General features: G+C 46.5%; 1 long non-coding RNA gene across 1 annotated transcript; it reads left to right on the top strand.

Annotated features, from left to right (window-relative positions):
* Nucleotides 1–1035: 1035 nt before the first annotated feature.
* Nucleotides 1036–24360, top strand: LOC146891453 (uncharacterized). The gene is made up of 3 exons (XR_014997450.2): nt 1036–1213; nt 20239–20499; nt 22344–24360. It is a non-coding gene; the product is annotated as an uncharacterized LOC146891453 (long non-coding RNA).
* The last annotated feature ends 2642 nt before the right edge of the window (nt 24361–27002 follow it).

Below are 27002 nucleotides of genomic sequence, written 5' to 3'. Positions count from 1 at the left end.
ATAAGTAAAAGATGAGACCAGACAGCATAAAGACAGCTGGCACCAGGTCACATAACTGCTGCCCGCTCTATTTGGCTAGGGCCGGAACCTCAGGAGTCCGTGGCTCCTCCCTTAAACAAAATGGTCCCGGTCACGTGGTTACCCTTAGCCAAGATGAGGTTGAGACATTTGACCTGCCCTTAGCCAAGATGATGACTGCCCACATGTTGTAAAGCTTCCCATTTAACTGTCCATTTAGCTGGCAGAAGTTAAAATTGTATATCGTTTTTTGTCAGCCTGTTTCCCATGGGTGAGGCAGAAAGATAAGCAACTGGCTCAGGCCATCAATTTCGTTTGTCATCAAAATTAAGGGGCCAAGAGCACAAAGTCCAAAGGATGTGGAGTCTGAAGACACGAGGTTGAGAGAGGGCAGCAGCCCAAAAGGCATGAGGATGAGAGGGGGACCCTATCCCTGAAGGACCTATAGGTCCAAGAAATGAAGGCATCATTCAGGCCGTGCTAGGGAACCAAGTCCTAAAGCTTCACTGGTGGGAAGTTTGCAGGTGAAAGGGACCAGAGATGGCCGTGAAGGTGGTGGCTGGGTGGAGAGGAACAAACCAACTGTAGCCAGTATTGTGTGGAGTATCCCAGTGGACAGGTGATTGGAAAGTGGGTGGGTCCAGGTCCAGGATCCCTGCATGCCTTGGGCCTTCTGCCCACAGGCCTGAGAGAATATGAAGAGAGCCTGGTGGTCACAGAACCAAATACTGTAAAATGGCGCGAGTGGCACCTGCCAGGTGAGGACAGTAAGCAGGGGACAAATACGCCATGCAGACAGAGTTTGAGCGTGAAGTTTATTGAGATAAAGAAAATGGGAAGGGAAGGGAGAATGCCAGAGAGACAGAGAGACACAGAGAGAGGGAGACAGAGAGAATGGCAGAGAAAAAGAGCAGGGGTAGGCAAGGTTTGTCTCTTAAATGGACCTTTGCACCTGCTTATAAACTAGGACCCCGGGCTGGCCAGGGTAATGCCTGGTACATCCTGCCAGGTGTGCATAGTACACTCATACACACTCCCAATTTGGTAACCACGGCAAACTCTGCCTATGAATCCCTTTACTCTTTCACTGAACCTGGGTGTGTCCGTGGAACTCTTTGCCACATAACTCTCCAGCTAGACTACCAGAGACGTCATATGAGAAGCAAATCCATCCACCATCCTATCACCTTAGAAGGTATGTACAATTGAGACATCTGTGTAAGAGGCAAAGAGAACCGGCTGGAGGAGAAGCGAGCTGGGCGGGGAGAAGTGCTGACCTGGAGTAGTGAGGAATGTGGGCTGATTACACTGGAAGGTTTGTGAATGGGGAGCCGTGGGTGATGCGGCTAAGAAAGGAAGCTAAGGAATTATCTGGATTCACATTTCGTTAGGCTGAGGAATTTGGTCTCAGCCTGCAGGGAGAGGGAGGATGGCGCAGCTGTGTGCGGGAAGCCATTCTGGCAGCGGCACGTGGGGCAGGCTGGGCGGGGAGGAGCTGGTAAGCCAGCCAGACAACTGTCTCGGGCAACAAGTGATGAAGCCTGTGAGCGACTGCAGCACTTGGCAAAAACATCTGCTCAGCGCTCATCCCACCACCCCTCTCAGGGCTGTCCTTTGACAGCCTCCCAGCCCTGGGCCTGTAGCTTCATTGACAGCAGAGACTGTTTGCTGCCTCTCTTGGGGCCTCGGGCTGACGTGGTTCTTAGCAGGTGTTCATTGTACATCTGTGAAGTTACTGAATAGGGCAGTGAAGAGGAAGGACAATGGGGGTACAGAGAACCGCACGGATTTCCGGGATAGCATCCTGCTCCGCTAGTGCGGATCCCTGTTGGCATGAAGTGTGTGGGCGGTATGTGTGGGGAAGCAGATGCATGGGCAGGAGCTGTGTGCATCTTGAGATGGTTGCGTTTGAGTTGCCATCATTCTGCGTGGGTGTAGGGGGGAGCAGGGAGCGCCTCCAAGAGCTTTTCAAGGTTTTAGAGAGGTAAAAAGTAACAGATGGGAGACCTCAGGCTGTCCCATCCTGAGGTGCCTTAGGAAGCTTGTTAAAGTTTTTAGAGAGGTAGCTAACAGATGGGAAGCCTCAGTCTGTCCCATCCTGAAGTGCCTCAGGAAATACATTAAAGGCTCTTTTTAGGTTACAACTGACAGAAACTCAAAGTGAGCTTAGGAAAAAAAAAAAGGCTACATACTGGTTCATGAGATACGTTTCTGGACTGTCATAATCAGAGATTCTAGCAATGTCAGGTTCTCTTCATTCTGGTGACGTCTGTTCCTCTCCACTCAATCAGCCTCATTCTTGCACTTGGCTTCCCGACAGGCAACACGGCTGCAAGTCGCCTGGATTTCCCATCAGAAATAAAAGTATCAGCCTGAAAGGAAGGGACAGAGATCCTTTCTCCCAGGAAAATCCAAGCGCTAGGCTGAGGAGCCTATGGGAAGAGGCTGATCTGGTGTCTCTGTGGCAATCAGCAATAAAAAACACTACCACCAAGCATTAAGCTCACTGGGACCCGAAGCAGGACATCCGATTTTGAGTTCATCTTTCTTTCATCTTAATCCACTTAGAGTGAATTTGACAACGCTGTGGGAGGAGGGGGGAGAGAAGAAAAAACAATGAGGCCCATCTTCACCTATTAAAAATTTAAGCAGTCAGTAGGATAACAGCCATGCGGGTGGTGATGGGGAAATGTTTTGCTTCTAAATGGCCAGTGGCAGGATAAAGTGTGGAAGCAACCTGTGAAAAACAGTTTACTCGGTCATGGGGATCAAGAGCTGAGAAAGCTTTCTTTACCTTTGACCTGATAATCTCAGCCTTAAGAAGCAATGGAGAGTCCCAAACTAAACCCAGCCAGTACTGTGTGCAAGAGAAGCATGTAAAACAATCTTCCTTGGTGTTAAATAGAAACAAAAATAGAAGCTACAGTGAAAATAGAAGCAATGAAAAGGCAGGGGTTGCCTTTTATTTTAATATTATTATCACACAAGGTTGACATCACACACACCTAGAAAATAAAACACAAAAGAAGACTTTCGGATGAAAATAGTTACATACGAAATGAAACTCTGTCATAAATATCTGTGCATAAAAAATATAGCAATCGAATTCATAAAGCAAAAACATTGACAAAAAATATAGGGAGAAATACGCAGAAATACAATTAGTGGTAGAGAATTCATTTTTATTGTTTTTAGTTATGTGTATATGTCCATGCCCTTGAAAGCAGGTGCCCATGAAAATAGGAGGGGTCAGATGGTAAGTCACCCACCCAACCTAGTGCGTGCTGGGAACCAAACCTGGATCCTCTGGAAGAGCAGTATGTGCTCTTAACTGCTGAGCCATCTCTCCAGCCCCAACAGTAGGTAATTTTAATTCAACTCTCTTAGCCCATGATTAATCAATAAATCAGACAATAACAGAAAACATAGATTATATGATTTATTAATTAGCAAGATAGATTGAATTAAAATATATCAAGCTCCAAACCTTGAAAATCAATAATATATTCTTTTGGCAGGTACCCATAAACCACTTAAAAATGACCATACCAAAAATCAAACAGCCTAGCCAGGCAGGGGTGGTGGTGAGCACTTAGGATGGTGAGTTCCAATACTCAGGAGGTAGAGACAGGAGGATTTCTCTGAGTTTAAGGCCAGCCTGGTCTACAGGGTGAGTTCAGGACAGTCAGAGATACATGGAGAGACATTGTCTCAACTGATAGAATACTTTTCAGGCTTTTAAAAAGAGGAAAATTCTGACAGATGCAAGAATAAAAGTTGAGGCCATTGTGCTAAGTGAAATAAGCCAGTCACTAAAATGGCTTGTTCTATGAATCTGCTTTCATGAGTTCCTTTAAAAGAGTCAAATTCATAGAGACACAAAGTGGAATGATGGTTGCCTGGTACCAGAGACAGAAAAAACTTGATAGTTATATTTAATCAGTACTAAGTTTTAGTTCTTCAAGATGTAAACATTTGAAAGCTTGGTTGCACAACAAGGTGACTATATTAAGCACTACTATCTGTACACAAGAAAATTACTGAGATGGTAAAGTCTGTGTTTGGTGGACTAGTTGGAAATGTGGCTCAGTTAGTAAGTGCTTGTCTACCATTCATGAAACCCTGAGTTCAATCCCTTGCACTGCCTAAAACTGGGTATTGTGGCTCGTGCCTATAACCAGCACTTGGGAGGTGGAGGCAGGAGAATCTTACGTTTAAGGTCATCGTGGCTACAAGTATAAGGCTAGCCTGGGATATGTGAGACCCCCTTTTGTCTGTGAAACCAAACAAAGACCCTCTACTTGGAAATGGAGGCAATCCTTCCCACTGTGCATCCCTTATTCCTGGCTGTTCAGGAGGAACTGAGGCAGGAGTTTGCTAAGCCTGGGCTACAGAGTGAATTCCAGGGTAACTTAGTGTGACCTCATCTCAAAATGAAGTATTAAAAGGGAGAGTCAGCTGGAGAGCGGGCTCAGTAGTAGGAAAGTGTAAGCATTTGCAAAGTGCTGAGTTCTATCACCAGAAACAGCCCCCCCCACTTTCCTTCTTATATAATATATGCTATGACTTGCATGTGCGGGAATCTTCATTCCCAATCCTAGCGTATTGATGAGACTGTTGTCGGGGTTTCTGTCCTGCCTGGTTCCTGCAGTCATTAAGTCCCAAAGAAATCACACAGAGGTCTACATTTACTATAAACTGATTGACCCATTAGCTCAGGCTTTTTATTAACTCTTATAACTTATATTATTAGCCCATTATTCTTGTCTATGTTAGCCATGTGACTCAGTACCTGATTCAGCGAGGCAATCACATCTTCTTCTGTGGTCGGGTCAGGACAGCGGAGGAATGGGCTTTCCTCTTCCCAGAATTCTCCTGTTCTCATTGACCCACCTCTACTCCTGTCTGGTTGTCCTGCTTATACTTCCTGCCTGGCTACTGGCCAATCAGTGTTTATTTAAAATATAGTTGACAGAATACAGACCACTGTCCCACACCATGAGAGAGTAGAACCTTAACTAGATGGAGCCTGGTAAAACCTAATTAAGGTTTAAGCTGTAGGGAGGAGATGAACACTTAAGTCATGGGACTAGATCAGTTCACTTGGGAGTAGAGCGCTATGCCCCTACATCCTGCATTCTGCTTGTACTGGGAATGGACCCAGAGCCCTGTGTGTGCTAGACCAGTATTCTACAACTAAGCACATCTCTAGCCATCCGTTTGTTTGGGACAAGGTCTTACTACATAGCCAAGGCTGAACTTGAATTTACATTCCTCTTGCTATAGCCTCCTGGTGCTTGGATACAGACCTGTGCCACCATGCCCCAACAAGAGTAAGCAAGGCAGATCCCTTCTCTGAATTCCTGGTTCTTTCTTACTTTGGGATGGGGGAGCTATTGGGCCTGGAACCCAGCTACATCACAGGCCCTGTCAATCTCTTTCACGGGTATTGCTCACTTCTTCCTCATGCTCCACGGCTGCTGCACATCCCTAGGGTGTCATATGCCAGAAGCCCTCTCCAGGCAGCTGAGCCCATGCTCGTACCCTGCTCTTCAACCTGGAAAACTAAACAAACCTTCTAGTTAACCTCAGCCATTTGTGTCTTGTTAGAGTAATACAGATTACACTAAGACAGACAAGCATGGATGGCGGACCCTGCATCAGGCCCTGGAGATTAAAAATAAAGGGAAGTAGGAGGTGGTTATTTCATCTCTCCTGTTAGGACGCAACAGCCCGAAGGAAGACAGGGCCCTGGAGGTGTTCTTGGAGTAGGAGGAGGCAAGGACAAGGAAGCTGGACACTGGAGGTTGCCTTTAAGGAAAACCACTGCGCTAGAGTCAAAGGGTAGAGAAGGAACTACATGGAAGGGTAGAGAGCTATCTCTACAATGCCACCCGGAGCTGCTAAAATGGCTCAGCAGTTAGAGCACTCGCTGCTCTTTCAGAAGACCTGAGTTGGCTTCCCTGGCACCCATGCATGTCTGGTTCACAGCTGCCTGCAACTCCAACTCCGCGGCTTCTGACACCCTCTTCTGAATTGTACCGGCAGCTGCACTCAAGTGTGTGCACACCCACACACATATGCGTGTAATTTAAAATAAATCCCCAAAAAAGAAAGTCAACAGTTTAACCCTGAAAACCCTGCTCGACCCCACTAACTAGCTTCAAGAGGTAGAGGGGACCAACAGATAGGTTCTTCCCGCCAGAGTCAGCCTTCCAGAGGCTTCTGACCGTGGTTTCCGCTTCGTGATCATAAGAAAATTGTTTCCCCTCTCTGAAGCGCAGTTTCATCATTTGAGAAATGGAACCAATAGTGCCACCTGGATGTTTTTTTTTAAATGTTATTGTTTTTGTTTTTAAATCAAGTGAAATGGTGTGTGTTAAGAGTTTAAAGTTTAGAGCTTTGGGGTAGTGTGAAGACCCATGTCTTAATCCGGGCACTTGGGAAGTGGCGGCAGAGAGCCAAGAGTCAAAGCCTGGCAGGGAGGGATGGCTCAGCGGCTGAGATCACTAGCTACTCTCCCAGTGGACCAGGTTAGGTTTTCCTCATCCACATGGTGACTTGCAACCCTGTGTAACTCTAGTTCCGGGGAATCTGACCCCCTCTTCTGAACTCTGCAGGGACTACTTGTATTTGGTACATAGACATACATGCAGGCATTCATAACCATAAAAATAAATAAAATATTTTAAAATTGTTTTGCTATTCTGATTTTTAAGACAGGGTTTCTCTGTTTAGCCCTGGCTGTCCTGGAACTCACTCTGTTGACCAGGCTGGCCTCAAATTCAAAGATCTGCCTGCCTCTGCCTCCTGAGTGCTGGGATAAAAGCATGTGCCACTCTGCCTGGTCAAAAAAAAAATTTAAGATAGTTCAAAGCCTTGCCTACATAGCAAGTTCTAAGATATAGGCTACATGAGGTCCTGTCTCAGAAAAATAAAGTAAAATAAACTATTCTAGAGTTATGTGTCTATTAGGAGTATCTAAACAGTAGCAGTTTGGACTTTGGGTGCAGTAGAGAAAGGGCTTGGGGATTAGAGGAAGAAAATGCAATTAAGAAATAGCATTTGGGGCCAGTGTGGCTGCTCACAAAGCTGGGTGCTGTTTCCCTAGAGGTGGTGCCTGGTGGCAGGAACACAGCAAGGATTTAGCTTCTCCTGAGAGTTCTCTGTAAGCTTCCCACTCTGCACTCATTGTTCAGAGCTTTTCCCCTGAGGAGCACCGAGGACGCCGGAGTCCCTGAGTGAGTGGTAAGGGAACAGAAATTAGAAGCTGACTCAGTTATAGTTCGGCTTCTCAGTTCTTGACTCTGAAGCCTTTCTGGAGCTCTGAGAATTGAGTCATACTTAAAAAGCCCACACATGAACATCTCGCCATTAGGAACAAAATTCATTTGGAGCCCAGTCAGATAAATTCCAGATGGCTTCAAGATTTGCATGTAAAACTTGAAACCATGAAAATGTAAAAGAACATAGGAGGATGTTTATAGTTCTGGAAGGAGGGAGGAGTATGAAAGAGTCTGTGAGAGAGGGGTGTTCTAAGTTTAGCTCCAAAGATAAAGAAAGAAAGAATGATACCAGTTGAGGAAAGAAGACCACTGCGAAGAAGATTAAAGCAGACCGCTGAGGTCCAGTTAACAGGCCCAAGGAGGAGGGCTCTGGGCCATTCCCTGGAAGGCAATCACCCCCTCCTTCCTCTTCCTGCGCTTGGACTGGTTAGTCTCTCCTGTGCGTGTCCCAAGCAACAGGTAGTCCTACTCAGTCAGGAGAAATTTCGTACCCAAGACCAGGCCCTCTTTATCTAAGACTCTCTCTCTCTCTCTCTCTCTCTCTCTCTCTCTCTCTCTCTGTCTCTCTCTCTCTCTCTGTGTGTGTGTGTGTGTGTGTGTGTGTTTGTTTATATGTACATACATACATGTATCCCATCAGTACATTCTACTCCTCCTGAAAATTTTCTATATGGAAGATCAATAAACAGAACAAGAGTGGACAATTAAAAGTCGAAGGGAGTGGGCTGGAGAGATGGCTCCGGTGAATAAAAGCACTGGCTGCTCTGCCTCAGGCCCAGGATTTAACTTCCAACACCTACTTGCTGATTCACAACCATCTGTAACTCTAGTTCAGCGATCCAGCACCCTTCTGCGGCCTGTGCAGGCACAAGTCATACAAGTGGTGAACAGACAGACATACAGGCCAAGCAAAATACCCCACACACAGAATTTAAAAGAAAAAACATTTTTTTTGAGGTAAGCCAGGCATGATGGCACCATGCTTTTAGTCCCAGCACTTTCAGAGGCAGACAGATCTTTCCAAGTTCAAGGCCAGCCTGGTCTACGCAGGGATTCCAGGCCAACCAAGGCTACATAGTGAGACCTTGTCTCAGAAAAACCCCTTAAATTGAAAGATGAGCACGTTTGTGTGTAGATTAATGCCTACCTTGTAATAGAGTTGCCTGCCCAGCCCCACACCACGTCTCAAAATGCTTTGTCTAGAATTACGAAGTAAATTGCTGAGTAAAATCACCGTTATGAAGCAAAGTCATGAGAATCTACTGTGAGAGACAGAACATGCCATCCCGAGATTTGTCATTTTGGCAGAGTGGTCATTTTGACCTAAAGTCAACTGAGTAGAAACAGACACAATCTTGGTCCTCCCGTTTGCCCAGAGTCAGGCCACGGGTTCATAAAGACAAAAATATTTTCCTTCCCTCTTGGTCAGAGAGGACAAAGATTAACACTGAAGGCCACTTTGGAGTTAGCTTCCAGGCCGGTCCCACTGACTGGTTGTACCAGTCACAGTTCCTTGCCTTCTCTTCCTTCACCTCCTTCCTCCTCTTTCTCCCCATACCCTCAGGCTTGCTTGGAGAAGGAATTTAGCTGAGCTCCAAGCCAGACTTCTGCTGAGTAGACAACATCTTTTGCTTTCTCCTCGCTGGGAGAAACCGCGGCAAAGGCTTCCCTTTAGGAATGTGCCTGCTTTTGAGTTTTTGGCCTTGAGAATGCTGGTGTTTTAACTACACCAGATCTAACCTTGGAAAAGGACAAAGGCACACGAGCGCCTGTCAGCAGTGGTGACATGGTATCAGCACTTGGCTAGACTTGTGTACGGTCCCGGTTCCACTACTTTCAATTTATAATCCCAGAGGATCTTCCCTTTCTTCCTCCCCCTCCCCCTGCCCTGTCTGAACCTCCATTTCCTGGTCAGTGAAATGGGAGCATACTTGCCTGGCCCTCGGGATAGTTCTGCGGCTAAAAGCCTAAAGCGGTGAAGCAGCATTCTGAGGCTGTTCTAACCGAAATGTCAGAATGCGAATTCCTTCCAGCCCAGAAAGACAATGTGGTTTTGTAAAGGGCCTAGCATACACCACAGGGGAATGGAAAGGACTCTGACTTGACAAACGTGCTTGAGAGACAGACTTATTTCTGGTTCACCAGCTTGTGTCTCTAAGCAAAAAATAAGGCTAATTAGATCAAAACACTTCTTGAAGTTGATATAAAATCAGATTGTTTTTTCCCCTGTTTCGGGTTGGATTTTGTCCACATACACTAAAAAAATCTTTTAAAATAAAAGACATGTTGAGCTCCTACCTCACAAAACCTCAGCCAGGGATTTTATTTGGAAAGAAGATGTAATTACTTTTAAGTTGGACTGTGATCACATTGGAGTGTTCTAGCCATGAATACACACACACACACACACACACACACACACACACACACACACACAGGCCATGTGACAATGAAAGCAGAAATTGGAATGCTGTGCCTCCAGCCAAGCAATGTCAAGGATTGGGTGTCAGGAGCTAGAGGGAGACGTAGAATAGATTTTTCCCTCTAAGAGGGGCAAACCCTACTGATATTTTCTCTTTAACGTTCTGTGTCCCTCATTAGCTTACTCCGCAGAATTTAACAACTGATTCTGTATGTAAATCTATCTCAGAGTGTGCATGGAGTCATGTTAGGGTTATTCCCTCACCCTTCAGCCCTACAAATGGCGGCAGGATTTAGCAACCTCAATCTCAGCACTCCTCCCTACAAGCAGCTTTGTCTTTCTGGTTCCCTCAGGGCACCGCCTTTCTCAGGGACGTCTTCCTGATATCCTGAGATGTGGGGATCAGACACAGAGTCCCCAGGGCTTTGACCATTGCTTCTATTGGTCTGTATTTTCCTTTTCAGAGATAGGAAAGGAGTGTGTCCATTCATTAAAAGACCTGCATTGGATTCTACTTCAGTTTGCTTTTCTTTAACAACAACAAGAGCAGGGAGGCTTCTTTTCTGACCTAGTTTATGTTACAGTCTATCCTGGAAAGGAGAACTCCACATCTCATGCAGCTCAAGACCGAGCCAAACCCTGGAAGGGTCCCTGCTGGCACATATAGTGATAGTTTATTTATGATTTAATAAATAAAGCTTGCCTAACGATCAGAAGGGCAAAACTAGGCCACTAGAGGTCAGGCAATGGTGGCACACACCTTTGATCCCAGGACTTGGGAGGCAGAGGTAGACTTCAAGGCTACCCTGGGCTACACAGACCAATGCGGAAACCAGGGGGTGGTGCCTCACACCTTTAACCCCAGTACTAGGGAGTCATACACCATTAATCCCATCCCTAGAGGGAATATAAAATGATAGGAGAGAGAGGCTTAGTCTGCTTAGTCTGCAGTCACCCAGCCTTGATAGAAGTAAGACTTCTCTAGAGGCTTGGCTGCTTTGCTTTTCTGGTTTTTGAATTGGACCCCAATATCTGACTCTGGGTTATTTTTTTTTTAATTCAAGTTACAGACACTTTTTTAAAAAATCATTTTATTTTTAATTTATGTGAATGGGTGTTTTGCCTGGAGGTATGCTTGTGTTCCTGGTATATTCCTGGTAACGGTAGAGGCTAGAAGAGGGAATTAAGTCCTCTGAAGCTGGAGTTACAGATAGTTCTGAGCCACCACATGGGTGCTGGGAGCAGAAGCTGGGTCCTCTAGAAGAGCAATCAGCTCCTTGACCAATAAACCATTTCTCCAGACCTCTACCCCAGTATCTTGATTTCAGGCTACTAACCTCCAAAGGTGACAAAATAAGTTTTTAATCTTTTGAGACAGGATCTCACTCTGTAGCCCAGGCTGATCTGGAACTCACCTTGTAGAGCAGACTAGCTTGAAACTCGTGGCAATCCTCCTGCCCCAACTTCCTAAGGTTGAGCTTGCAGGTGCGAGCCACATGCCCAGCTCATACACTACCTCACAACAATACATGTTAGTCATCAGGTGAGAAGAAGGGAAAGAAGGGTGGCAGGTTAGAGAAAAGGAGGAGGAGGACAAAAATAATGCCCAGAAGCTGGGTGGGGTAACAGCACTTAGGCTTGGGGCAAGAGGAGGTCAAGGTTACCCTCAGCTACTTCGTAAATTCAAGACCAGCCTGGGTTACATGAGAGCCTAGGGGTACGGGGTAGACACCCAGGAGAGAAGTGGTGGTACTGCACTAATCCCAGCACTCAGAGGGCAAAGGCAGGAGGATCACTATAAATTCAAGACTAGGTTAATTTACAATGCAGAGTTCCGGGGCTGCATAGCAATACCTCAAAGATATTTTCTTAAAAGATGTTCAGATAGCTTGGGGAGCAGGCAAATGTGGTACTAGTCATCAAACCAGGAAAGACCAGAAAAGGAAGAAAGGGAAAGAAAAAAAGGGAAAAGCTGATTCGGTCTTGGACAGAGAGAGTACGAGGTACTTACAGGCAAAAGTCACCAATGTAACATTTCCACAGTATTCTAAGAACCTTGGTTACAGGAGGAACAACTGTTTCAGGAAAACAGAAGCTCTTGGAAGGTTGTTATGGCCCAATCTCTAGAAGACAGAGCCTGGGGCAAGGATTATACACCTATGAGTTCAGAGAAGTGGACCCTGACCATGAAAAACAATGCAAAATGCCCAGAGGAGCCCAGAGGAGCCCAGAGGAGCCCGAGGCGGTTGGCAGCAGCTAGCTGGCCTCTGAATGCTCCAGTGTTTGCATAACTGGCTGTTCTGTAAGCCCCTTACCATCTGTACTTGGTCCTGGGTCATTTACAAGGAACACGGATTGATCTCTCATAGTCCTAGAGTCTGGAAAGGCCAAGAGTTTCGAACCTGATGAGGGCAGCGGGCAGAAGGGCCCGAGAACTGTGAGAAAGCCAGGCTTCAACGGCCAGCCTCAGGGCCCGCGGAAGCAGCACCTATCCACGCATGATGAGCACTCCCTGCTAGGCGTACCGCTCAGCACCGCGGCGTTTTCCATCACTCTTCTAGCACATGTGTTCAAACCAACCCCAAAGAAGACAGCAAAGGCTGCCTGGTTCAGTGTGAGGGCTAAGAGACCCGTTCCAGCCCCTACCCAGGGTCCCAAAGGTGAAATGCTTATCAGGAGGAAAGGGGGTATAGAGGGATCTCTATAATAGCTTCTTCCTACACCTGGGCTAATAGTCTTCATTTTGTATGTTCTTTATTCTTGTGCTGTTCCAAATCCCCACTCCTTAACAACTTGTTAGTAACTAAAAAAACTACAAGGAAAATTCTCAGGGACACGGGCATTCTTTAAAGATACATAGCAAAGCCCGGTGGTGGGGGAGGGGATGGCGGTGCACACCTTTAATCCCAGCACTCGGGAGGCAGAGGCAGGAGGATCTCTGTGAGTTCGAGGCCAGCCTGGTCTACAAGAGCTAGTTCCAGGGCAGGCTCCAAAGCTACAGAGAAACCCTGTCTCGAGAGAAAAAAACAAAAACAAAATGAGACATAGCAAAACTTAATCAGCTAGTTTCTAGCTAACCTCAACTGCAGCTGTGGGGACCGTCTCTTAAAGGGGCAGCCATAGCTTACAAAAGGGAGAAGCAAAACCATTGAGAGGTCTAAGGAAAAGGCAAAGAATAGTATGTTCGTTTACATTTCTTAAGTGTGATTCATGATATCTGGACATGGTTAGTCAAAAAACAGCCTTTTTTATCGCCTGAATCTCAGGACCTAAACAAAAACAGCCTAGTGCATTGAAAGTATACAAAGTGCTCATTGCTGTTTTGAATCAGACAGAGAGGTGTCAGTGAAGGAGACATAGGTGATATTGATCTCTTGAAGGGCTATGATATGACAGGGCCAGACGCCTACAATTCTACTCCGTGGAAGTTCCTCCTATTATCACTCCACAGGGCCAACTTGCCTGTCAGTTGGGCTATAAGATAGAGAAGAGGTTTCAGAGTTTCTCATTGTAAAACGGAACAAAGATTGGACTTTGAGAGCTTGGTTTATAAGCCAGAAAATACTGTAGGAAGAAATCATCCCACTAACAGGACACAGGAAGATTGTGCCTGACATATAAGGAATACACTGCAGGGGAGCACGTTATCACTCAAGAGAATTTACAGTGAGAGACTGCCAGCTATTCAACAGTCAGTACTTCTCGTGGACCATGCCTACGTGAATTTAGCCTCCATCCGATGTGTAAATCTCTGGTGAGAGGCCTTCCAAACGTCAGCTGTCATTACTGCGCATCTTTGCAGACCCCGTCACTTAAGGAGTCTTTTCCTGACGTTTTTCTGCGTCCGGTAACATAACCAGGGCAAGGGTGATCTAGAATTCAACACCGTCCACTGCTGCGCATCTGGTGGCCTTGGCCTTCGCTGCCCCACACATCGATGCTGATTCAGAAACAAAGAGCGTGGGAGAATGGGAATAGGAAACATCTCGGAAAAAGTGCAGGCTGGAGCGAGATTCAGGCTCAGCCAGATCGACTGCTGCTTTTTCCACCCAGGAGAGTCCTCTCTCTCTCTCTCTCTCTCTCTCTCTCTCTCTCTCTGTGTGTGTGTGTGTGTGTGTGTGTGTGTGTGTGTTGAGGGAGGGAGATGACACTCACGTAGCATCTGTTCTCTCCTCTGGGAATCTAATTCATGCTGTCACTACCAGCTAACCATCTACCTCCAAACACCACCACCCCCCACTCCCCGTCTCAGGACACCAGCACCATCTAGGTGGTCTCCCCTGCCCCCTCCCTCCCACCTCTGCTCTCAGCTGGAGTAGAGTCCCAGATCTGGAACCAATGCACTCAGCAGCCTCACACACGTGTGGTACTAACGTCAAGGCAGACCACAGCTCGGCCTCTGGAGAGGAGGCAAGCCCACACCATGTGTCCCGGTTTCTCTCTAACCCTGGAAACTCCGCTGCCTGCATCGTTGTTCATGGAGGCTGTCTCCCTGCTCGGTCTCTGCTTTTCTTGCCACTCACATCCCTCTGTCTGACTGTGGGAAAACTGCTGCTCCAGTCAACACTGTTTGTGCTGGGAACCCCTCCCAGGTCCTCACCGTGCAAAATTAGATCAAAGCTGCTCACCTGTGGGCCTCTGGAGATGACAACGGCTCAGATTTACACGACAGTTGCAGGAGCAGAACGGCAGTGTGAGCCTGTTGAGGAGGACCTGCACTGAGTGGCTGGCCTCTGGTGGGAACACTGGAGCCTGGCATTTGCCAGTCACTGGACCAAATTGTCAGATTTTGGTGGCTAGCTCCTCGGGGGCTTAGTTACCTGGGGAGAATGAGGTCACACAGGTCAGAGTGCTTAAGCAAGGTTTACTCTCACCCCAGCTATTCCTCCATGAGATCTCAATTCTCTGAAATATGGCAGCTTCCATAGAGGACTGAGCCACAAACGGAAAGGCTCTGGTTGGGTACTGGACTCAGTGACAGGGGCATGTTTAGTGTGCACCAGGTCCTGGGCTCTGTTACCAGCAAAACCAGTAAATTAAAAATAAATAAACTCAACGCTGTGGACATGTCTATATGTTATCACTATCTGCCCCCATCTCCCAATACCAGGAACCCCATCAAAATCCAAATCTCATTCTTTGTTTTTTGGGTGGTTTGTTTGTTTGCTTGTTTTTTGAGACAAGGTCTCACTGTCCCTCTAGCTAACCTGGAATTCAATGTGTAGATCAGGCTGGTCTCACACAGATCCATTTGCCTCTGCCTCCTGAGTGCTGGGATCAAAGGTATGCACCACCAGGGACTGCCGGCCTCTTAAGCTTTAAAACAGAGCTCAGGATCATAGATAGCCCTTAGGTAGATAAGAGCTGAGCCAGGTGGGTCAAATCAAATACCAAACAATGTGGTTCTCTGATGGCCTCCTTTTCCTCTTTCTTAAAATAAAAATATTGTGTGTGTATGTGTGTGTGTGTGCGCGCACACACACATGCGCGCGTGAGTGGGGGGAGAAAGGGGGAGAGAGAGAGACAGAGACAGAGACAGAGACAGAGATACAATTCTGGGTCCTGAGAAGTCTGGTCTCTGATGTCACCTTATTCTTGAGCTGAAAGTCTCCAAAGAAAGAACTGTATCTCTGAAGCCCTGGAAGTTGTCTTAGTTAGGATCCCTACTGCTGTGAAGATGCACCATGACCACGGCAACTCTTATAAAGAAAAACATTTAACTGGGGCTCATTTACAGTTCAGAAGTTCAGTCCATTATCATCATGGCAGGAAGCAAGGCAGCATGCAGGCAGACATGGTGCTGGGGAAGGAGCTGAGGGTTCTTACACCCTGATCTGAGGACAACAGGAAGTGAACTGAGACACTGGGCCTATCTTGAGCATTGGAGGCCTCAAAACCCACCCCCACCATGACACACTTCCTCCAACAAGGCCGTACCTACTTCAGCAAGGCCACATCTCCTAATAGTGCCATTCCCTATGAGTTTAGGGGGCCAATTATGTTCAAACCACAACACCCCATATCAACCAGCTACCAACTGTCCTGGCAAGGTTCCCTGAGAGAACCCCAGCATCCTGATGACCCCAGGAAGCTTCAAAGCTGCAAACCAGGCATGTCCAGGCAGAGAAGACATCATCAGTGGGCCTACCACATGAAGGCAGAGTCGAGCTGGCCCAGCAGCTAGGCTGTCTCACCCACAAAGAAAGGGAGGAGAAGAAAAAGGGAAAGTCAGGAGGGATGCCATCAGGAAGGCAGGTCCTGGACGGGAATCCAGAGAAGCCTGACCTGGGAAAGGTAGAACAGAAGTCAGGGGTGAGGGTGGAGTGGGTGTACACTCCCTGTCTGCCACCTGGTTTTGAGACCCCTGCACACACCTCCACCTCCACCTCCCTCTCATCTCATGCCATGCTTAGCTCTTCCACAGAGCTACTTACAGACAGATCCACTCGATATCCAGACAGATGTATTGTTATGTGCTTTCGAGTGTATAGTCTTCTATCTGGATTGCTTTTCTGTTTCTGTAGCTGGAGGCTTCCTGGGAAATATCACCTTCTCCATGAAGTATTTGCCACATTGGACAGAACTGCTCCTGCCTCTGTGCTAAAATCCACAGGTATCAGACAGGCATGGTGGCTCACACGTTTAATTCCAGCACTAAGGAGGCAGGGAGAGGTCCAGGACAGCCAGGGCTACACAGACTCAGGACAAAACAAAACAAAAACCCATAGATGTTTACAGATCAATAAAATGGTCATTTATTAGCTCACTACAGTGTTCTCAAACTTTAGTGTATAACAGAATCATCCAGAAGGTTTGTTAAAATTAAGGTTGCTGATGTTGATTCCAAGTCTTGGTTCTGACCAGGTATGGTGACGCACGCCTTTAATCCCAGCTCTTGGGAGGCAGAGGCAGGAGGATTTCTGTGAATTTGAGGCCAGCCTGGTCTACATAGAAAGTTCCAGGCCGGCCAAGGCTGTAGAATGAGACCTTGTTTAAAATGAGACAAAACCAGGTTTCTGATTCTGATCTTCTAATGAGCTCCCAGATGTTAATTTTGCTGCTGATCCAAGAAAAACACTTAAATAATCATTAACTTAGCACAAAATCCTATAATTCCTGGAAATATAGGGTGTTTATATGCTAACTCGTTCATTTCTTATCTACTGAGGCTATGCCTTGTGCTAGACCTAGACCAGAGGGCAAGTGTTCTCTAATGTGCAACTTGGGCAGAGAATTTGCCCCACAGAGCTTCCAGACGCCCAGAGGGGACAAACTCAGCAAATAAAAGTATCACAAAGACTATAATGACAGGGATCAGCTGTGGAAGGAGAGAACAGCTCCCACAAATTGTCCTCTGCCTGCCACGCGTGCACTGTGGCAAGCGTGCACATACATATATGCACGTTCAAAATAAACATCAGAGAAAAAGAATGTGACAAGACATTGTGGTAAGCACTCTGGTATGAAATTAGAAGTGTAGAGAAAGAAGAACAAAATTGATTTCAGCTACTTGATCAGGTAAGAACTTTTGAGGGAAGCAACGTTTTATACAAGCCTTTTTTTAAAAAAATTTTTGAAACACTATGCCACTGTGCCCCTCAGACTGGCCTTCTACTCCTGGGCTCTCAAGCAATCATCTTGCCTCAGTGCCTCTCTCTCTCTCTCTCTCTCTCCCCCCCCCCCCTCGCCGAGACAAGGTTGCTCTGTAGCTTTGGAGCCTGTCCTGGAACTATCTCTGTAGACCAGGCTGGACTCGAACTCACAGAGATCCTCCTGCCTCTGCCTCCGGAGTGCTGGGATTAAAGGCATGTGCCACCACCACCCAGCATTGCCTCAGTATCTCAAGTAGCCGGCACTGGCTCATATGTGCATATTTTCAGCAAACAGCTAGAGGAAGACTTGCCAAGTTGTCTTGCTTTTAATTTTAACTTTCGTTTTAAAAAAAAAATACTGGAGATTGAACTCAGAGCCCTGTAGACGCCAGACAAGGCTCTACCACTTATTATCTCTTTCCAGATGGCCAGGGTAAGCACTGAGCTGTGTGTTTCTTGAAAGTTAGAATCTTGACTTACTGAAATTTGTGTTTTCAGGGCTTGGGATGTAGTTCAGTCTGCAGAGAGCATGCGTGAAGTCCCTGGTTCGGTCCTCACCACCACATCAACCAAACTGCTGTGGAATTATCCTGTACACTGTGAAATCGTGTTGCTCTCATTGGCCTGATAGCCAGATTGGCCGGTAGCCAGACAGGAAGTATATGCGGGACAACACACTTAAGGATGTTGGGATGAAGTGGGGAGGAAGAGAGACGCTAGCAGACAGAGAGGCAGAAAGACATGCTGGAGGACAGGTAAAGCCACAAGCCATGTGGCAGCACGTAGATTAGGAGAAATGGGTTGATTTGAGTTGTAAGAGTTAGCTTGTGGAAATGGAGGCTGCGCTTCAGTCTCCTGGCTGCCCGGACCCAAATAATCACACAAAACTATTCAAGGTTAACTTTATTAACAGTCTTGGAGTGTCACAGTTTGATCAAATATCCTGCAACACAAAAGTGCGAGAACTTCCTTGGCTTCATACAGCCCAGGAGATGGAAGATCAGGTCTAAAAAAAAAAAAAAATACACACACACACACACACACACACACACACACAAACCCAAACAAGAAAACAAAACTCCATATGCTACTGAACAGGGTAGACATCAAAAAGGCAGATAGAAAGAGGAGAGATCACACAAAGGGTGAATGAAGTATAGGAATTCAGGTATGTATACATACATGTATGGGTAAGTGGATGGATGGGTGGGCATGTGGGTGGTGGATGACAGGAACAACACATGAAGAACTGTCCTGTCCGTAGTGCCAGGAGGTGATGGCGCACACCTTTTATCCCAGTGATCGGAAGGCAGAAGCAGGTGAATCTCTGAGTTTGAGGCTACCCTGGTCCACAAAGTGAGTTCCAGGACAGCCAGGGCTGTTGCACAGAGAAACCCTGTCTAAAAAACCTGTCCTTGGCAGCAGGGATTGAGGCCCAGCTCCACACTGTGGCACTCTGCAATGTGAGCAGAATCTTTGAAAAGGCCTCCTCCACTCTGGTAAAACCAGATCCTTGGGCACAACCACAGAAAATGATTCAAGAACCAGCCAGTATGAAGTACACTTGGAGCTTATTAAAAATAGAAGGAAATACACACACCGAAGTGCCCAATACTATGGGGGTAGATTTTTTTCGAGAAAAAGTTGCACTTAATTACGTGTCTTGGCAGAAGACATGTCGAAGGCATGTATACACACTATTCTCAGCTGTTCTCAGGTTATATCTCAATATGTTGCTAAAAAAACTGTTTTTATTTTCCTTTTCCCTCTTCTTTTTTAAAATTATTTTTATGCGTATTGGTGTTTTGCCTGTATATGTCTGTGTGAGGATGTCCGATCTCATCGAACTGGAGTTCAGACAGTTGTGAGCTGCCGTATGGATGCAGGCAATTGAACCTGGATCCTCTGGAAGAGCAGCCAGTGCTCTTAACCACTGAGCCATCTCTCCAGCCCCTTCTCCTCTTCTTCAATAAATCATGCTTAGAGTTGCTCTAGGGGTGCCCTGAATGGAATTACGACCTGATAAAATAAAATTGGGAACCACTAGGGTTGCATAGGAACATTGGGACATACCTTCTATTGTAAGTGGGGTTTCTGGTGAGATTCCCAAACCATTGCAAGGCTCTCACCAGACAAAAAGCTATTTACACTTAGGCTTTAAGCCTAGTTCGCTGCTGCGGAAACTTTCTTACATGAAATATCAAGCTGTTATCACCTCTCAGCAAATGTTATTAATTGGGCTAGAATGATGGCCAAAGGCTTCGATCCGACTCTGGGTGAAGAGTTCCTTCCCTTCCCATGTCTCCATAGCTTCCCCTTTAATCCTGCCTCCTCACCAAGATTTCTGGTGGTACCGATGAGATAAAAGTAGACACTTAGCTGACTCCTTTAGAATATGTCCAAATTCTGCCCATAATGTCAGGTGGCCAACAGGGGTGACTCTTCCCCGGAAGCTCCCTGGATTGTGGTTGCTTAGTCCCAGCTCACACAACTGCCGTCACCTCCCATGCTCCTGTACACACCACACAACCACACAACTGTATAAAAACTTGTGTATTAGTCAGGGTTCTCTAGAGTCACAGAACTTATGGGATGAATCTCTCTCTCTCTCTCTCTCTCTCTCTCTCTCTCTCTCTGTGTGTGTGTGTGTGTGTGTGAATGTACGCATGTATGTATGTATGTGGGGGAATTTATTGGACTGACTTACAGGCTGCGTTCCAACAGTGACTAGCTGTGCATGGCATCCAAGAATCCAGTATCTGCTCAGTCCTCCGAGGTTGGATGTCTCAGTTGGTCTTCTGTATAAGCTGGAATCTTGAAGTGGGCTCCAGTGCCAGTGAAGGAACGGATGTGCCGACAAGGCCGGGGCAAACAGGCAGAAAACTAGTGAACCCTTCCTTCTTCCATTGTCCTTATACAGGCTTCCAGCAAATTCAAGGCTCAGATGTAAGGCCTGTGCCATCCCACCTCAAGATCCGGTTCAAAGACATGTGGTCTTCCTACCTCAAGATCTGGATCACAAGTGTGCCCTCCACTTCTGGATTGTAGTTCACTCTGGATATAGTCAAGTTGACAACCAGGAGCAGCTGTCACAGCCTGTAATCTACTAACCAACTGTGTGCAAACTACACGGGACACACATACTCTCTGTGTCAGTCCCAGAAGGGTTGTGAACTCTGTGGTGAGATTCTTGCTCTGATCATTTATCACACGACTTCAAAACAAAAATGGAACAAGGCCTAGTAAATAGTGGAGTTTATTTAGATGCTAAAATTGAGTCTCAATAAAGATAAGAAAACACGGAGACCCCGTGGACTGTTAGGAAACAGACTTCTCTTCCCCTGAAGGAAATGACGCAGAGATATGCTCACCCAGCTCAGCATGCTTCAGACTCACGTACGCTTGCTCACAGGCTCATCCGCATTGCTAGGCTCCCTTGGTCAAGAAACTGGAATTCAGCAGAGAAATTCCAAAGGATCTGAAAATAGGAAGAGAGCTCCTCTCTATCTAAAAGGGAGAGAAATTAAATGTGAAGGTCCTCAAGAGAGGAAGGCAAGAGATTAACAACTTGGACATGAATACCTAACCCCAATATCAGCTACAGAAATGCACAGAGATTTCACGTCTATGTTTGCAATGTATAACACACACACACACACACACACACACACACACACACACACACACACAACTTGAATGCCCACACGCACACACTTTCTTTGTGAGTGTCAGGATGTCCTGGAATGGTTTAAATTGGCCCAGCAGGATGAAATTGGCACAGTTCTTCTGGAATCATTGGATACTATAGCTACAAACAGTCTCTGTCCCACTGGTCCCCCTGGACTGGGTTCTCCCCACCTGCCTGTTCCCGGAGCCACTCATAAAGTAACCATTCTGAAGCTTAATAATAATTACATACTCTTTGGCCTATTAGCTCAGGCTTTTTATTAACTAACTCTTACATTTTAAATTAACCCATTTCTATTATTTTATATTTTACCATGAGGCTCATGGTTTGCTACCTCACATCTTGCTTCTTGGGAGGCTACATGGCATCTGCCTGACTTTGCCTTCCTTCTCCCTGCATTCAGTTTAGTTCTCCCACCTCGCTATCTTCTGCCCTGCCACAAACCAAAGCAGCTTCTTTAACCAGCGGTAATAAAACTTATTCACAGCATACAGAGGGGATCCCACATCAGATTACTAAGTGTTAAAGGTCTATAAAATGTCTTAAGTTTTCCCAAGAAAAGAGCAGGCTGGGTATCCTTGCATTGCTTGTACAAAGCCCTGGGGTCCATACCTGGTACTCTATAAACCTGGGATGGTGGAACATGTCAGTAATCCCCAAATTTTAGAAGTGGAGGCACATGGATTACTTGAAATACATAAACAAAAGGCAGCAAAAACAAGCATGAGCCACCAGCTCGGTGCTAATCACGAAAATGTGATTACGGTTCTGGGCAAAGGTGAAGGCTGGAAACAGTCCAAGAAGCACGCATTAGCAGAACAAGCTGCAGCCATGTCCTGCACGTGTCCTGCAGGCTTCTTTCCTGGGAAATTTATTAGCAGCACTATCTAGGGTGCGGGCTCCAGAGCTTGCAAGGAAATATCTTGATTGTGTCCCTGAGACCAACGCCCAGTTCTTGCCTCTCAGGGTCAGAAACAGCTTTCCTAGTTAAGGGTGGTCTTTGGGGAATACTAATTTAGCCCATTTCTTAGTTCAATGTGGATGATATCCTTTTCTAAACAACATGGTATGGCTACTGGGCCTAAGCCTACTGTTGAGATGGTATCAGAAGAGGCAGGAGAAAAACCCGAGGGTTTCTTGGTGATCACCATGTATGAATAAAAAGGAATGAAGAGAGCCTTGCTGGATTTTGCAGCCCGTGGCGAAGAGTTAGTAACTGGTGCTTAATTCAGTGTTTTTCCCCAAATGAGACACAAGTGGCCAGCTTCCTTTTCCACACCCTCTGTTCCCTGCTCCCCAATTCTCTTTTTATTAACCCAGTTTTGTTCTTCGTACAGGTGAGGAAGTAATCCAGGACGGGAGCTGCTAAACCAGTTATCACTCCTTCTCTGGGCACGTTGCTCTGGGATTGTGCTAAGTTTCAAGATATTGCCTCTCTGCTCCAAATTCAGTGTACATGGCTTGCTCCAGGGCAGCAGTTCTCCACCTGTGGGTCGTGACCCCTTTGGAGGTCGAACACCTTTCACAGGGGTCCTGAAATCCTGCATATCAGATATCTACATTATGATTCATAAAAGTTGCAAAATTACAGTTAAGAAGTAGCAACTGAATAACTTTATGATGGGGGGGGAGTCATCACAGCGTGAAGAACTGTGTTAAAGGGTCACAGCACTAGGAAGGCTGAGAGTCACCGCTCTACAGAGATACTGTGGGAAAAAGAAACTCCCCCTCCTCCGCCCCACTTCTTCTGCTGTGGTCGACTCCTGTAGCTTGCTGCATCTGGCTGCTACAGCGCACACAACTTCTCCAGCATCCAGCCCCTCCGTGGTGTCAGCATTGGGTTTGTCAACCCAGATGGCTTCTCCAACAGACGCTTACTAGAGCACACAGTGAGCGACATCATCCAAAGGCCAGCAGCTTTCCCTATACCGTCCCTACGTGGTCTAATAGAGAGTAAGTCTGTCAGGCACCTCCCAAGTACCTAGAAGATGGATTTCAAGTGAGCTCAACTCCTGCGGAAGCACAGTGACTCCCATCCAATGACGCCAGGCACACTATCTCCAACAAGATTTAGATCTCAACCACGCTGATGATCAGACTAAGGAGGGATTGGCAGTTAAGGATGAGAACTCTTCAGGGTATAGCAAGAGCTTTGTAAGGAGCCACTGCCATCCCGAGGGTTTGGGACAGAGCATCCAAGACAGAAGTCCCATACCTGGAACCCAGATCTTGTTGGAGTTTCCATCTTGGATTTAGGTTAAACCTTTTCTATCCTAATTACTATATGGCTTCTCTCTTCTGGTTGGAACCTAACTGGTAGAGGATCTAAGATATACAATTTAGTCTTTCTGTCTGGATGGCTAAAATTTACAGTGTGATTATCTTTCAGCCATGTTTACTGAAAAGTGGAGAAGGAGCTGGTCTGTGGAGCACAAGAGAAGACTAAAATAGGTTCTGAGTTGGGCACAATGGCACATGCTTATAATCCTAGCACTCAGGAGGTAGAGGCAGGAAGAGGTCGAGACTAGTCTAGGTTACATAGTAAGTTTAGGTCAGCCTGGGATGAAGTGATATTTTATTTATATTTTAATAAATAAAACTTGTCTGAAGTTCAGAGAGTAAAACGATCACACTGACCAGCCTTACAGACCAGGCAGTAGTGGCACACATCTTTAATCCTAGTAACTAAACTAGTTTGCCATAGAAACTGGGTGGTAGTGGTGCACACCTTTAATCCCAGCACTAGGGAGGACTATAAAATGGGAGGAGACAGCTCTCACTCACAGTCTCATTCTGAGATTCCTGGAGGCAGGATCACCATTTCAGACTAATAGGGTAGAGGTAAGAGCCAGTGGCTGGCTGTTTTGCTTTTCGGACCTTAAGCTGAACCCCAATATCTCTCTTTGGGTTTTCATTAATTGTGCTACACTGGGATACAAATAGCAAGAGCAAAACAAAATGTTAACAGTAACAGCAGAGACTGGAGAAACTGCTTAGCACTTAAGAGCACTTGCTCCTTTTGCAGAGGACCTGGGTTCTTTTCCCAGCACCTACACCACAAAATGCAAAAATCTTTTGTAATTCTAATTTCTGAGGATCTGAACCCCTCTTCTGGGGCATTCAACATCTGGCTCTATTGGTGCATGAATATACAAGCAGACACATATTCGACACATACAAAAATGAAAAAAAATCTTAAAAATAGCAACAAAAAAGATGATGAAACTCTATGGTAATCTAATAATTTAATAATTAATGTATCCTATCCCCAAACTTAGGCTAGCTTTGGTATATTCCTGCAGTTTTTTTTTTTTTTTAGTAAATTTTATTAAATTATAAAAGTTTCCATTTCCGTCCCCCTCCCAACACCCTCCCACTCCACCCACTCCCCCCCTCCTTCCCCTCCGTCCCCCAGGGCAGTCAGGGTTTCCTGCCCTGTGGGAAGCTCCAGCTCCCTCCCCCTCCCTCCAGATCCAGGAAGGCGAGCATCCAAACAGACTGGATCCCCAAAATCCAGTATATGCAGAGGAAACAGGTCCCAGTGTCATAGTCAATGGCTTTTCAGAAAGACCCCGGGCCAGCCACAGTCAGAGAATCCGGCCAAATTCCGAGAATCTGGCTAGATCACGTCCTCGTTCAGTCCCAGTCCGACTGGCCCTGGTAAATTCTCATCAGATCCGTTCCCTTGTATCAGTGAGTGATAGCATCCCTCGCAGTATTGATTTCGTCTTTCATGTTCCTCCTTCTTCCGCTCCCCCTCCGGACCTCGGGGGGCTCAATCCGTTGCTCCAATGTGGGCCTCCGACTGCATAGCCGTCCTTCGCCAGACAAAGGATCACTCCGAAGGCCCTCTGGATGGAAGCTGGGATCTATTCCTGCAGTTTTTAAACAAAAAAAAGATTAATATATTGACTCTGAGAGATATTGCCTCTTCACAGTCTCTCCTCAGTCAGAATATTAAAAGTTTAGAAATGTATCTTTGAGATAATATTTATAGAAGTCAAAATGATAAATCACTAAATCTAATAATAAAGAATGGGAATGTTACAGTCTTTAAGAAATTCCTCATCTTGATCTCCTGGGTAACTGGGGTGGGGAAGTAGTAAAGGTCAGGGTATAGGGCAGGAGAACATGAGGGAACGGGATGGTCGAGTTGGGGGAGGAATGGGATGGGAGAGCAAGGAAAGGGACATCTCAATAGAGGGAGCCATTAGGGAGCTAGGGAAGAACCTGGTGCCAGGGAAACTCCCAGCTAAGACTCCTAGCAGTAGTGGAGTGGGTGTCTGAACTGGCCTTCCCCTGTAATCAGATTGGTGAGTACCCTAATTGTCATCATAGAACCTTCATCCAGTAACTGATGGAAGCAGATGCAGAGGTCCACACGTAAGCACCAGGCCGAGCTACAGGAGTCCAGTCGAAGAGAGGGAGGAGGGATTATGTGAGCAAGGGGGGATCAAAATCATAACTGGGGAGGAGGACAACCCACAGAGTTAGCTGACCCAAACTTGTGGGTGTTCACAGACTCTAGAGAGTTGGGGATCCTGCAAGGGACCAAACCAGGCCCTCTGTATGTGGGTGACAGTTTTGAAGCCTGGTCTGTTTGTAGGACCACTGGCAGTGGGACCAGGATCTATCCCTAGTGCATGAGCAGGTCCATTCCATGTTGTTGGGATGCCTCGCTCAACTTTGATGCAGGGGTGGGGGTGGGGGCTTGATCCTGGCTAAAGTGAATGTGCCAGGCTTTGTTGACTCCCCATGGGAGGCCTTACCCTTTCTGAGGAGGGGATGGGGGTGGGTTGAAGAGAGGTCAGGAGAGAACTGTGGTTGGTATGCAAAATGAATTAAAAAAATAAAATAAAATACTGTTTTTAAAATTACTCATCTTTGTTTTATTTTAAAATATGTATTTATTTAGTGTGTGTGTGTGTGTGTGTGTGTGTGTGTGTGTGAGAGAGAGAGAGAGAGAGAGAGAGAGAAGTGGGGGGGGCATGTGTCCCACCATGTACATTTGGCACTCTCAGAGCACAGCTTCCTGGAGTCAACTTTCTTCCATCATGTAGGGTCCAGGGATCAAACGCAGGTCTTCAGGCTTGGTGGAAAACCCTTTACCTATTGAATCTCTAGCAGGGCCATATTTGTAGCTGTTGTGAAGGACCCCAACTTCATTGGGGTCACAGTTAAAACTGTGGTTTTAACTTTAACCACAGTTATAACGCTCTGCAAAGGTTTTCAGATAGCAAGCTTCATTAAAGGCCGGGATGCTGAGCAAAGACAGCCTTATCTGGCTGCGAGACAGGATGGATTGGTCATAGGAACAAAGAAAGAGAAGATTGCGAGGCCTGAGTCACGTAGAAAGCGAGGCTCGTCACAAGTCAGGGGCTGTGCAAATCGCCAGCCAAGCTAGGAAGGCAGGAAGAGATAAGAAAAACAGGTAGCACAACCCCCTCCAGGTGGGTCTGGACAACCCCCTCCTTGGTATTTAGGTAAAAGGTCAAGAATGTGCCACTTAGCTTAGCCTTATTTGAACTGACCAATGAAATGAAAGCTTTTCTGCTTCTGTACCCACGCTTTTGCTCCCCTATAAAAACCCCTCATCCCCAACCTGCAGGCGAGCAAGCTCTTCGAGAGACTTGTCGCCCAGGTACCTGCGTATCCACCAATAAACCTTCTGCTGTTTGCATCCGGCTGCGTGTTTTCGACTGGTCTCTGGGCACGGGGTCCTTCCCGAGGGAAGACGCCCACGAGGGAGCCTTTCAGTTGTTGCTATTGTTTTTATTTTTTTCATACAAGGTCAGCTTGGGGTGTATAAAGTATCAGGCCATCTAGAGTACCCAAAAAGAATCTGTAGGGCTGGAGAGATGGCTCAGTGGTTAAGAGCATTGCCTGCTCTTCCAAAGGTCCTGAGTTCAATTCCTGGCAACCACATGGTGGCTCACAACCATCTGTAATGACATCTGGTGCCCTCTTCTGGCCTGCAAACATACAGACAGAATACT

Source organism: Myodes glareolus, chromosome 16 (genome assembly GCF_982192425.1).
Source record: "Myodes glareolus chromosome 16, mMyoGla1.1, whole genome shotgun sequence".
NCBI classification, from domain to species: Eukaryota; Metazoa; Chordata; class Mammalia; order Rodentia; family Cricetidae; genus Myodes; species Myodes glareolus.
Note: the sequence above shows the minus strand (reverse complement) of the source record. Positions and strands in the feature narration are given on the sequence as shown.